Below are 14,031 nucleotides of genomic sequence, written 5' to 3'. Positions count from 1 at the left end.
TCTGTCACATCAGCTCCTCCTCTGCCATCTCACTGCAGGTCCCGGTGGTGGTGTCTCCCGGGCCCTCGGGGAGCTCTGTGTCCATCTCAGCTGAATTATGTACACTTGTGAACCGGTGAGGCTTCAATCCTGATCCATCCACCTGTGGCATTCCACTGAAGTCTCACTGGGGTCAGGACTGAGACCATCAAAAGACGAACGCCACAGGTTTGAGGTGGAGACATGGGAGCAGCCAGCCTCTCCCCACAGAACTGACTCTGGTTTGGTTTTATTCTCCTTCCATCCTTACCCTTCCCTCGTGGCACCTTTAAATTTTCTGTTTTCTTTACTGAGACGTCCAAATTGAGGTATCTAAGGTTCTCACCTAAGCCATGAAATTAAAAGACAGTTGCTCCTTGGAAGAAAAGCTATGACAGCATATTAAAAAGCAGAGACATTATTTTGCCAACAAAGGTCCATCTAGTCAAGGCTATGGTTTTTCCAGTGGTCATGTATGGATGTGAGAGTTGGACTCTAAAGCAAGCTGAGTGCTGAAGAACTGATGCTTTTGAACTGTGATGTTGGAGAAGACTCTTGAGAGTCCCTTGGACTGCAAGGAGATCCAACCAGTCCATCCTAAAGGAGATCAGTCCTGAATATTCATTGGAAGGACTGACGCTGAAGCTGAAACTCCAATACTTCAGCCACCTGAGGCAAAGAATTGACTCATTTGAAAAGACCCTGATGCTGGGGAAAATTGAAGGCGGGAGGAGAAGGGGACGATAGAGGATGAGATGGCTGGATGGCATCACCAACTTGATAGACATGAGTTTGAGTAAGCTCCGGGAGTTGGTGATGGACAGGGAAGCCTGGCGTGCTGCAGTCCATGGGGTCGCAAAGAGTCGGACACGACTGAGCAACTGAACTGAACTGAATGAAGGTTCTCACCTCCTTTCTGTCCAATCTCAAAATTGTACTATTTATTTCATTTACTTAGAGTTATCACCTGTTAAATTAGTTCATGGCCTCACTGGATTAGAAAGTAAACAAAGTACTACCAGTGATGATGAATTTTAAGCTCAGTTCTAGAATCCTACCAAGGTGAAAAACTTACAGGCAGTTCAACTAACAGGTTGCTTCCCTAAAGCCCATTTATAAGTTAATTGGAACCTAGAGAGTATTTCTTTTCCTATAAAATCACCATTAAAATGAGATTTAAGTTTCCAAGCTAATAAGCAAATGCTTACTTAACACATTTGTTCTTTTGCTGATTTAAAATAGGAAAAATGTTATAATCATACAAGAAAATCAAATGTGAGTTTACCTGTAGGGGGTCTATGCAAAAATTCTGTTACTCAAGGAAGAGAAGTTTTACAACTAGCACATAGCAGGGAGTCCACGAAGCTGAGAAGAGCCTTTCTGCTCACTGCCAAGGCGGGGACACTGGGTCTCCATCCACCCCCCACCCCTGCGGGCGGTCAGCAGCACAGGGCAGGCTAGCACAGGACAGGGCAAGGAGAAAGGAGACGGGAGATCCAGGCCACAGGGTGGGGGTCGGCAAGTGGACGAGGTGTGCGTGTGTGCCGGGGCGGGGGCGGTGTACAGCACAGGCACCGGGTGTCCCTGGGGATACACACAAGGAAGGGCTGTGGGGCTGTGAGACAGGATCAAAGAGAGACGGGACAGGGAGATAAAGCCATGAGTCCCCAGAGAGGACGCAGAGGACACTGTCACCTGCTGGGCTCCCGTGGCCCTGTGAGTTTGGTGGCTGGCCCGTCCCTGGGCCTGGCCCACCTGGTGCAGCTCTGTAAGCGAGGGGCTGTGTGGCGAGAGGGCCCGTGGACCCCACTCTGCCACTGACCACTGGGTGGCCTCACTTCTCTGCACCCCGATTCTGCCACCTGCCCAATGGGAGGACAGATACGCGTGACTCAGGGTGTGTGAAAGGCAGCCGTGCACACGCAGGCAGAGCACAGCAGCGGGCACTCGGCCAGGCCCCAGGAGCACGGGCGGCTCGTGGAATCAGTGACGGGTGTGACATGCGTCAGCCCTCCTGAGCCAAGAGGCCTGGGCACACAGGAGTGCCCAGTAAGGTCAGTGTAAGAAACCTAACACCACAAGGTCCCTTCCTGCAGAGCTGGGGGAGCAGGACTCATGGGAGAGGCGTGGACTCAGCGAGGAGGGCAGGGGCTTGCCTGAGCCTGGAGCCAGGGAATCAGAGGGAGCCCGGGACCAAGCACCCGTCCACGCAAGGGCTGGAGAGGCCAGGTCCACACCAGGGGGAACCACAGGCCCAAGGGAGTGGGGGTCAGTGTAAATAGGCGGCAGGAAGCAGGCCTGTCCCCTGGGGAAGAGCATAACCAGGCCTGGCCAGTTATTAAAACCAGGGCCTGAGAGCCAGGGACTCAGGGACTGTACAGGGACCCAGGCCCAGCCACTGAGGGGCTTCGGGGACCTACAAGGAGTAACTGAGGAGCTCTGGGACCCATGACCAGCCACCAACTGGGGTGAGAAATGGAAGATGAGCTGAAGATACAGAACAGATTCAGGAACACAGACCCTCATGAATTTTCATCACATTACTTATGAAAATATAAATAAATACATGTGAGATGCATTCCTGCTGCTGCTGCTGCTAAGTCGCTTCAGTCGTGTCCGACTCTGTATGACCCCACAGACGGCAGCCCATCAGGCTCCCCCGTCCCTGGGATTCTCCAGGCAAGAACACTGGAGTGGGTTGCCATTTCCTTCTCCAATGCACGAAAGTGAAAAGTGAAAGTGAAGGCGCTCAGTCGTGTCCGACTCTTCACGACCCCACAGACAGCAGTCCACCAGGCTCCTCCGTCCATGGGATTTTCCAGGCAAGAGTACTGGAGTGGGGTGCCATTGCCTTCTCTGAGATGCATTCCTACTCCTCTTCATTTCAGTCCACAACTTAGAAATGACGGTTCACATGTCTGGCCCCTGGCTCCCCTCCTCCACAGCAGGAGGGCTGTGTGCTGCCTGCCCTTCTCTCCCTTCCCCAACCCAACTTCCTGGCTCAGGCAGGCATTCGATAAATGTGTGTCGTTATCATTGAGTCAATTATTTGCACACTTCTCAGTGCAGTTTCTCTTGGGTATTAACACAGTCCATCCTTCATGTCTCCTGACCTTGCTCATGTGATTTCTCCTTGTGGGGACCAGGGACTCACACTGAATGAGAAACCCATACAATGACCCTTGCTGGGCCATTTCACCCAGGAGACATCATCTAACTCACGGGCTGTTCTGTCTTCAATGTACAGATGAGGAGAATGAGGCTGCCCAGGGCCATCTGGCCACAGCGAATCCAGGCATCAGCATACGTGCCCCCAGCTAGGTGCACCACGGGCCCTGATCCAAAGCTCTTTCTTTTCCAAACCAGTGTAACGGCACAGGAAGAGTACAGGACTTATCTAGTCGCTGCGTGCATCTCAGTGTCTAAATGGCCCTCCTGCAGCTTCACAGGTTCAGGACAAGGAAGAACCATGGCCGCCCAACAGCCTCAGCGGGCCAAGCCTGCGCTTCCTCATTCCATCTGCTGTCTTGGGCAGTGCCAGCCTCAGCAGGTTGCTGTGGGATGTGGGAGGTCAAATAATGCCCCCCCAACCCCCCAAAAGATGCCCCTGTTCTAGTCCCTGCAGCCTGTGAGTGCTATTTACACGGCACAGACTCCAGGCACGATTAAGCTGAGGATCCTGAGGGAGGAAACCATCCTGGATTATGTGGTGGGCCCTAAAGCCAGTGTAAACGTCCTGAGAAGACAGACATGAAGGGAGATCTCAGAAGGAGAGAGCCACGTGACACAGGCAGAGGGAGGCCGAGTCACAGAGCCCGGCCCTAGATGCGGGGCGGGGCAGGCCTGCGAGCAGAGGGAGTCAGCAGCTGCTGTGGACGAGGCAAGAACTGGGTCATCTCAGCCACCGCGGCCCTGCCGACCCCGAGGTCTTGACCCTGTGATGCTAATGTGGACTCCTAGCCTCTGGAGTTGTGAGAGGATGAAGTTCTGTTGCTTTCAGCCACCAAGTTGGTAGGAATTTGTGACAGCAACCCTAGGACACTGACGTAGGGGACGACATGAGAAACGTGAGTGAGGCCACCTGGACGCTGCCGGGCACGTGGCAGGAAGTCAAGAACCTCCATCAGTGAAGGGGTTCCTGCCACCGCCCGGGACCACCAGCCAGTCCTGTGAACTGTGCACACAGCCTCACGCTGCACAGTCCTGCCGATACTCAAAAACCACCTTCACATATGCTGGCTCTCTTGATTCTGTTTCAAAGGGAGTTTCCAAGGCTGCCCCAATTCTTGGCGCGTCCTACATAAATATAAAATTTTGCCACAGACGTCCACCTTAAACACTCAGTGCCATGCCTCTGCTGACCTCCCAGAGGAGGACCCCGACCGCCAGAGCCATGAGCGGCCAGCAGGCCCCTTACCTTCCACAAGCGCAGCGGGAGCACCTCCCTCAGCCATGAGCCCTGCAGCTGCCAAAGCAGCGGCGCAGTGGGTCCCTGGTGTGGGACCTGCAACCCCCGCCCTGCGAGCCTGGAAGAAGGGCCAGCGGGGCCGCAGAGGGTGAGTGTTAACACCAGGCCCCCTCTCCCCTGCTCTCCATCTCTGCAGCCTGGCTCCGTGGCCGCCCCACTCCCGGTTTTCCTGCTTGGGGGCGGGGTAGGTCCCAGTTTGGAAATGCACGATGTGCAATCCCACTTCCCTGGCGTTGGCGGCCGCTCTCCGGGCTCTGAGTGGACGAGGCTGGATCCCGGATGTTTCTGCCCTCCCCGCCCCCTTTCAGGAGTCCCCCACCTTGACTCCAGCCTGCGAGGGATGTAAAGACCATCCCTCCCACGGGCCGAGCAGCCCACCACAGCCAGGGCAGAGCCTCCAAACCTCAAAAGTGTTCTAAAGAAAAAATGAACAGAAAGAGGAACCCCACTGGCTTCCCGAGCGCCACCGTCCCAGCCCCTGAGCTGTCTTCTCTGCACCCCTCTTCTCTGACCTCCTCTACAGGTGCAAGGGCTGGGCTCCCGACCAGCCACCACCAGGCCAGAAAAGGGACAGTGGCCTTGGGACTGAGCCAGCAGAAGGAGGGACCCCCTCAGCGCTCCTTGGCCTGGGGAGCCCCTGGGTGCCTGCGTCTAACATCAGCTCACCCTCACTCCCAGGGGAGGCCTTGCAGCTCGGCCCTCCTCTGAGATCCTGTGGGGGCTAGTATGCAGGCTTCCAGACACACTCCTGGGACAACTCTGAGGGGGGTTATCCCCACGTCTTTCTCCCTGGAGCATCCCTGGGCCACTTCACACGGGAGGGAACGTGAGCAGGCACTCAGGTGCCAGTAGCCTCCACCACCCCACCTCCTGGGACTGAAGGGGGGCCTTGCAGATGCCCCCGCCTGTACGCCGCAGCTCAGTGATGTCACCACATAACCGCTACGGTGCAAACCACCAGGGCCGGCTTGCAGACTGAGAAGCCGACGACGGCCATCCAACACGACTCCAAAACACCCATGTGTACAGTGCCCAAGCCCAGGTCATTCCCTTCCCCCCCAGACACACAGCATGAAGGCGGGAGTGGCTGAAACCCTGGGAGGGCCCAGCCAGGGCCAGCCTCAGGCAGACAATACAGCTGGAAACCGGCTCACTCCCCAGGCACGGTGTGGTCCCGGCTATCAGAAAAAACCCTCAGACCCTTCTGAAGCTCCTGGTGCTCAGCCCCGTGGTGAGCCAGGCAGAGGAGAGCCCTTCAGAACCACTATTCTAGAAGCTGGGTCCAGGTGGCCTTGACGAGCCTCATTCAGGGTGCTGCGGGTTAGTCTGAAAGGTCTGGATGTAACTAGAGAGCAGTATTTTAAAGAAGCCTGTCTTACAGATGATGATATGTGACAAAGGAGAGGTTACAGGCCAAGTGAGAACCGCAGGGAACGGGCAGGAGCATGCAAACATCATCTAAGCCCCCGCTCTCCCTGCAGCCAGCGTACTTCGTCCACGCTTCGGGGCAGGACAGCGCACTCAACACGCGTGCCAAGCACGGGCTGGCAAAAGCCCCCCACCATCAAGGGAGCTCTGCTTAAAGAATCCACAGTACAGCCTGGCAGGGGGACCCCATGCAGCTGGGCCAAACAAAGAGACGCTATGTCCCCGTGAGCGGAGGGCACCAGGGTACAGTCAGGGGAGGCGGGGAGGGCCAGGGGCAAGGGCAGGCAGCAGCGGCGCAGGACAAGGGTAACCGTGAGCGTGTCTACACGCAAGACACACACACCCGTGCTGACTCGTACACCGGACACCTGCGGAAGGAGGCACGAGAAGCCTGTGGTGCTGGCGTCTCCAGGGAGGGCTCCAGGTGGCTGGAGAGGGAACAGGAGGCTGACTTTATCATATACCCCACCATACCTTATCATCTATGAACCACCGAAGTGAACAGCTGCTGTGAAACAGAACATGAAATGTTGTCTTCAAATTTGACAAATCAAGCCAAGAACAGGGAGGCTCTGAAGACTCCCACCAAGTGAGTTTGGACCATAAAGAGGGCTGAGCAGCGAAGAATTGATACTTTTGACTGTGGTGCTGGAGAAGACTCTTTGAGAGTCCCCTGGACAGCAAGGAGATCAAATCAGTCAACCCTGAAGGAAATCAACCCTGCATATTCACTGGAAGGCCTGATGCTGAAGCTCCAATAAATTTGACCACCTGATGCAAAGTGCTGACTCACTGGAAAAGACTCTGATGCTGGGAAAGATCAGAGGCAGAAGGAGAAGGGGGTGATAAGAGGATGAGACGGCTGGGTGGCATCACTGACTCAATGGACAGGAGTCTGAGCGAGCTCCAGGAGATGGTGAAGAACAGGGAGGCCTGGCGTGCTGCAGTCCCTGGGGCCACAGAGTCGGACACGACTGAGCCGCCACCACCAAGCGACACTAGCCCGGGACGGGGCTTGATGGAGCCCCACTCTAGGCGGTGCCACCTGGTGGGTGAGGGGACGGAGCCCCACTCCACGCAGCGCCACCCGGCAGGTGAGGGGACGGAGCCCCACTCCGCGCGGCGCCACCCGGCAGGTGAGGGGACGGAGGGCCGCGCTGTCCCTGGCACTGCACCCACCCCCTGCTCGCTCTGCTTTCACTTCCCTTCCTCCAACTGGGCGCCTTCAGCATGCCTTCCTCCCTGACCACATCATGACAGCATACGGAAGGGGGACACAAACACTTCGGGTCCCAGAGCCCAGGATCTTACAGCACGCCTTGGCAGACGCAAGCCAACACCTCCGCAGCCTCTGGTCCACAGGTTCAACCACGTTTCCTGGCGGCTCTGGGCCCCTGGTGCGGAGACCTCAGAAGGCTGAAGGCGCCACTCAGCTATTCCACCGCAGAGAGGGGACTCTGAGACAGCTGATCCACTTCTAGGAACACACATCTCTGGGTTCACACCCCAGTGCTTTCTCTTCCTCATGGCCCAGTCTTCACAGGCGGTTTATCACATTCTTCTCCAGGGCTGGTTTCGTTTCCATCATTTCAGGGACATGGCTTCAGTGCCACCACCGCAGGCTCAGAGGGACACCCTGCCTGTGGCTATGCACTTTGGCCACCAAGCATCAGGCCACGCGGGGCTCAGGGAGCAGAGGTGCCCACGCCTGCTGGCCCAGCCCTGAGCAGAGACCAGGCCGCCAGCCTTGGCCCACGAAAGTGGTTAGCACACAGGGGTGGTCATAACAACCGCTGCAGTCTAAGAAAGGGCCTCCTCAGACCATTTAGAAGACTATGCTTTCATCATTGAAAACAATAACAATGATTCAACCAACCAACCATCAGTAAGATACAAGCAAAACAGAATTTTAAAGTCTGAAGAAACTCCAGTGTGGGATGAACGCAGTCTCAAATCTTGGGTTGGCCTCGCCTCCCGGGCCTCCTTCCTTGTGTGTTACCCCCACCCTGCCCACACGTCTCCCTGAACCCCGCAGCTCGAGCCCTCACCACATCCTTGACATCTAACTCATCGCTCCATGAAGCCCTTTGATGCCCCTGAGGCCCAGGAGAGGAGGCGGCCCCTGTCCTGTGCGCCCCACCCTCCCAGCTTCTCTGAATCTTCTAGTCCCCAGGAGTCTAGCCTGCACACATGGAAACAGAATTCCTCTTTCAGGTTGATTAAATTTAGGAAGAAAACATCCAGGGTAACCAAGCCCTGAGGCGTGGCTCCTTCCCCCCAGAGGTGCAGAAGCAGCCCGGGTTTGTCAGTGGGTGAGGGGCCAGGCGCGCAGCACACATCAGGTGCAGGGGACAAGCTGAGGGGCTCGGCCTCACCTTGCGGACTCACTGGGGCGACCACGGGCTCTGCTCTCACCTCCCTTTCCTAAGTTAGACTGAACCCCAACGTGACCTCCGGAAAACGGCTGTCTTCCCACAACAGCCTGAGGCTTTCCTTTCCCTTCTGACAATGAGGTAGTGACTTTCCCTTTCATTCATTCAACAAACATCAATTATACACTGATCGTGTGCCAGGCACTGTACGACACTTCTGGGGATACAAAGAAAGCTGAGCTGCTGGCCCTGCCCTGAAGAACAGTGATGTCTCAGGACACCCCAGATCCATTACGGTCACTGGGCATGTCCCCTGAGAACAATCGTCACACTGGTGAATGCCACACGGAACACAGCAGCCCCACACAAGGCAGTAAAGCCGAAGTGAACCTCTCAACAATTCCTCCAGACCTTTAAGGAGCTACTGTTGAGGAGCTACACACCGAGAAGGGAGAGTGGAGCAGGGCAGGGCATCCAGCCACCCAGCACCCCCACGCAGCCCCTCAGGGTTCCTATGGTAGACAATCGTGCTCTGACGCTGCTTCTCCTCTTCACTGCCCAGCACTCACTCCCTTCCTCCTAACGAGAGGTGCCTGCTGTTACTAGAGTGACCAGACCACCTGCCCTCTCTCAACCGGAGGGGCAGGGGTGCGCAGGAGACCCACGCCAGGCAATCCGAGTGCCTAGTCCCCCAGCCTCAGGGGTGAAGGCTGAGCCAGGCCCACAGGTCAGCGGACTCCTGCCCCTGCCCCGCCCATCCTGTCCCACGTGAGTGCCGTCCCAAAGGGCGCAGCCCCGCCTGCATCCCTGACTGAGGACCACCCCCCGAGCCCCCTGGAGGCGCCCTTCACACCAGGGCGTCTCTGGGCCAGCGGTGGCGCCATCTTGAACTCAGATGTTCCCGAGCGCCCGCTATGTCCCTGGCAAGGCTGCCCAGGCCAGGGGCCTCACAAGCTGTGCCAGCCGCCACCTCCCATAGGCAGCAGCGCTGTTGAGGACTCCAGGTCGCTCCAGCTTCCCCTCCCCCACCGCCCACTCTATAACAGTGCCTGCCCCTTTAAGAGTGCGAGCTGAAACCTGGAAATCAGAACCACCTCCCCCGGGGCCAGGCCACACTTTCCGTTCACCCTGCAATACTCAGCACTCAGCGTGTCCCAGCAGTCTTTCTTTCCTCTGAAACGCAGGTGCAGCATCTGGTTACCAGGGCGCCTGTGGAATGGGAAGGCAAGTCCCAAATGGCACGGGGTGGACACTCCCATGCCCAGGAGGAAAGGTGGTTCTGAGAAGTTCGATGGGCATCTGAATATTTACTCTCAAACATGAAAAAAAGAATTATGTTTTCACTGAGAAAGAACCGGACGGCAAAACAATCTGGAAGATCAGCACCAGCTCACACAGCGACGATGCTGGGGTGCGAGGAAAGACGGTGAGCTCACCCCCGGCCTGCAGAGCCACCCAGGGAGAGAAGGCAGGGAAGGGCTGTGGGGGAGGCCAAAGCCCTTCCCGTTTCAAAATGGGAAGTGAAGACATTTTCAAAGGCAAGGAAAAGCTGTTATTACCCATGAGCAGATTCTCATCATGAGTTTTAGAAACGCAAAAGGAAGTTCCTGATTTCAGAGGCATGAACTTAGGGAATGTTTTTGGTAAAGATCCTTGAACATGTGCACGTCCAGACTCCGAGCTCCCAGGGGTTCCAGTCAGCCAGAAAGCAACGCGTGGCCCCCAGGAGCGCAGCTTCCGGGGACTACAGCCTCCCTGGTGGGCGGTGGTGAGGGTGAGGCCTGGGTACACACGTGCGTGTATAAAGAGTGTATAAACATGCATGCAAGTGGCAGACCTACGTGCAGGTGTGAGTGGTGTGTGCAAGCATGACTGTGAGCACGCAGGAGGTGAGAGGAACACGCTGCAGGGGGGGTTGGGCTGGGTGGAGGGAAGGTAACAGGAGCAGGGGCTCTGGCCAACTACACCCAGACATGCAGCGAAGGCTCATGCCCAGCGGTCTGTAGCACAAGGAGGGCCCCAGGCCCCCCCTATTCTGTGGTCTGCCATCCGACCAGCCTTGACTGTAGGCACTGCTAGTGCAGTCCATGCCTCCCAGGTGGCTGAGTGGTACAGAACCCACCTGCCAATGCAGGAGACACAAGAGGTGGAGGGTCAACCCCTGGCTCGGGAAGATCCCCTGGAGGAGGGCATGGCAACCCACTCCAGTGTTCTTGCCTGGGCAATCCCACGGACAGAGGAGCCTGGCGGGCTACAGTCCACGGGGTCACAAAGAGACAGAACTGAAGCAACTAAATAAGAACATATATCCTTCTTGAAATGCAAACACCTGTAAAAGCAGAACACAGTCAATTTCACTGACACCGAGAGTAAAGTGATTCTTAGATCCCTTCACTGGACAAACAGCAGGGCCTTGAGATCACCCTTCTGAAAGGAAAAGCAGGATGAGGAGGGAGGAGGCAGGAAAGATACCAACAGACCCAGGTGTCTGTCAACTCTGCTGGTAAGGCCGGCCCTCCCACGCTCAGAGGAAGACGGCTCTGGCAGGAGAAGCAGTCTGCCCCACCTGGGCCCCCACTCCAGGCCCCTTCCCACCCAGGGCATCTTGCCCACTGGCCCTTGTCGGATCCCACACCCTGCCTGAAGTCCCCCCACCCGGGCAGCCCTCGCCTCTGGACACACCCAGGGCTCCAGAAACCCCGAGGGCCTAGTGGGGAAAGCAGATCCAGCCTGCAGCCTCAGCACCTGGTGCCCCGAGAACTCAGATGAGACCTCTGCCATTTCTGTCCTTTAAATGAGGGATTAAGGCCCAAAGGATCCGGGACCCATTTCAGGCTCGAGTGTTAAGACCCACGTGAAAGAGAGGAAGGTCTCAGGCCCTTGAGTTTAGTTACAATAGCTGCCCACACCTCCTTTCCCCACAGAAATTTCCCCAACATGTTGCCAACACTTTCCCAACAAGCACATAAACTTATCTTTCAAAGCAGATAACAACTTGCAGGAAAGACACAGCGAGTTGCCTCCAATGTCCATTCTTCCTTTCCTCCTTAGTTAACAGGCCCAGGACCCTGAACTTTGGTTGGCATGGGGCCGCCTGCCTCCCTGACTGTGGCCAAGGGTTCAGCTCTTGCCAACACGACACAAGGAGAGCTTGATGAGGAGTTCTCAGGAAGTTCAGTTTCCTGCAGCCTACAAGGCCCCAGAGCTGGGTGGGCCTCTGGCTGCCTTCCTGGACAAGAGGCTGGGCCCGGGGACAGGAGGGCACACGATCTGAATGCCCACCTCCAGACACCAGTACAAGGAGAGAAATAAACACCGCCTTTGACTAAGCCCCTCTTCCTCCAGATCTGCTGTTACACACAGCTAGACGTTAATCTTAACAATTTTACCATTTCCCACTTAAATCCAACGGTGGACAATGTCACCATCCTGGAGTGCTAAGAGCTGGGAACAAGGAAGGATACTATTTCAGATTTAAGTTGATTAACAGTCCCATTTTCCCAGAAAAAGAACTTTAGACAAAGCATTCTCAAATTTACCCTGGGTTCCAGGCTAGGGTGAGTACATTCTCACAAGAACTTATAAGCAGAAGAAGATTCATTTTGTTTGAATTACTTCATAGAACAGTTTCTTCCCAACATAATCAACACTTATAATCCTAAAAAAGCTAACAAACTCTATTTCCAGGCCTGCTTGAGTAGCAAGTTTAAAAAGCTTTAATATACCGAATTCCTGTTTACTGCCCCAAACATTTAATAGCGTGGCTTGCATGTTCCTCACAGACAAATCTAGGTTATGAGGTAAAAATAGCCCTTGTTTTTATTCATTAGAGTTCGTCCATTAAATTAGGTTCGCAGTCTAAGCCATGGGCTGCTGTTGCCGTGACAAACACTGGTGCGACTAACAGTTGATGATACAGCCAACCTACGGGTCTGTAACAGCGGTCAGATCCTGTCGTGCCCAGTTCCAAGGAATGATATAGCAATTACATCCCAGGAATCTGATCACAGCTCATCTAATCCTGTTTGAAATGAACCGTATCAACGATAGTCGAGAACCCTCTTTGCCATGGAAGGGGCTGAGGCTGTGCTGGCTGCTCTGAGAATGAACTTGCACACCAGACAGTGTGGCCTGAGCCCCAGGAGCCTCGGGGCTGGGGCGCAATCAGGCTCCCGGCCCCATCGGCAAGTCCCCAGTGAAAAAGGCCTACGTGGTCCCAGGTTATTAACTGTTGCTGCTGCTGCTGAGTCGCTTCAGTCGTGTCCGAATCTGTGCGACCCCATAGACGGCAGCCCACCAGGCTCCCCCGTCCCTGGGATTTTCCAGGCAAGAGTAACTGGAGTGGGTTGCCATTTCCTTCTCCAATGCAGGAAAGTGAAAAGTGAAAGTGAAGTCGCTCAGTAGTGCCCGACTCTTAGCGACCCCATGGACTGCAGCCTCCCAGGCTCCTCCGTCCATGGGATTTTCCAGGCAAAAGTACTAGAGTCGGGTGCCATTGCCTTCTCCTTAGAAACTGATGGGAATCAATTTTAAAACCTGGGTCTTCTTAACCAAGATGGCAGTGCTGCTATCACGGAGCATCCCTCTCTCTGAGCCAGTGACCCAACCCTGCAGAAGGCCCCTCGCTGCTCCCAACCCATCTGCTGGCTTTGCTTCTGTCTTTGACCAACAAGGTGAATACCTAGTTCAGTAAAGATATTTGACTAATTAAAGAATGATTAAACAATCAAGTCGACTCAAAATGCAAAGATCTTCCTCCTTCTGCTGGGGTTATTCAAAATACCATACAGTTCAAAGGCACCTGTAATGACAATCACAAAACACACGTCCTAGTAGAAGACTATTTCCAAGACTATTAATGCTTTCAAGTAAGATGGATCCCTGTCCTCGTGGGCTCTGCAGGGTTTAAGGAAGACACAAATGAAGAATGTGATGGCTTTCACCAGCGGGGGCAGCCCTGAGCTAGGAGGACTCCTCTGGAAGGGACAGTCCTCGTTCAGTTGTATCCACCTGAAGCTCCTTCTTTTCAATCAGCCTGTGCTCTGACTGGGAGAAGGCAATAGCACCCCACTCCAGTACTCTTACCTGGAGAATCCCATGGACGGAGGAGCCTGGTAGGCTGCAGTCCATGGGGTCGCTAAGAGTCAGACACGACTGAGCGCCTTCACTTTCACTTTTCACTTTCGTGCATTGGAGAAGGAAATGGCAACCCACTCCAGTGTTCTTGCCTGGAGAACCCCAGGGACGGGGGAGCCTGGTGGGTTGCCGTCTGTGGGGCTGCACAGAGTCGGACATGACTGAAGCGACTTAGCAGCAGCAGCAGCAGTGCTCTGACTGGTAACGTTAAATCCATGTACCCTTTGAGTTAAAGGTCAAGAATGTCTACTAAGAAATAAAACAACCCTAAAACAGAGTAAAAGGAGGTCGGAGAAGTCAGGGAAGGATGTTACCTTGTCGGAGAGAATCCAGAGATGCATGAGACAATAACTGTCCATAAATTATCAGAGAAAAGGAAACTGCTGGGGAGTAGAGTGGTCTCCAAAGAGAATGACAAGGATCTGGGCTTCAGCACAGAGTGCAGGTGTCCTGGGGGACTTTCTGCAAAGAGCCTCAGAGTTGAGGTGTGGAGACAGGGCGCAGGGGGAGGAGCCAGGGAAGCTGCCAGACGCTCCACAGGGGCCAGGAGGAGTCTGGTCTGCGCGGTGCACAGGGAGCTTCCACCCCCACTGACACGCCAGGCGTCCT

The 14,031-nt window shown here is 55.2% G+C and overlaps 1 long non-coding RNA gene across 2 annotated transcripts in view; it reads right to left on the bottom strand.

Moving 5' to 3' along the window:
- LOC104980824 overlaps positions 1-14,031 on the bottom strand; it is a 66,910-nt gene that overhangs the window by 41,180 nt on the left and 11,699 nt on the right. The window contains exon 1 of one of the 2 annotated variants that reach the window (XR_824309.1): positions 7,226-10,439. The exons of the other annotated variant lie outside the window; for it this stretch is intronic. This is a non-coding gene — a long non-coding RNA (uncharacterized LOC104980824). Of the gene's footprint in view, positions 1-7,225; positions 10,440-14,031 lie in introns of those variants that run through there. 2 annotated transcript variants of the gene reach the window in all.

This window comes from Bison bison, unplaced genomic scaffold (genome assembly GCF_000754665.1).
Source record: "Bison bison bison isolate TAMUID 2011002044 unplaced genomic scaffold, Bison_UMD1.0 scf7180017864508, whole genome shotgun sequence".
NCBI classification, from domain to species: domain Eukaryota; kingdom Metazoa; phylum Chordata; class Mammalia; order Artiodactyla; family Bovidae; genus Bison; species Bison bison.
The sequence above is the reverse complement of the archived record's forward strand: the minus strand, read 5'-3'. Positions and strand labels throughout refer to the sequence as shown.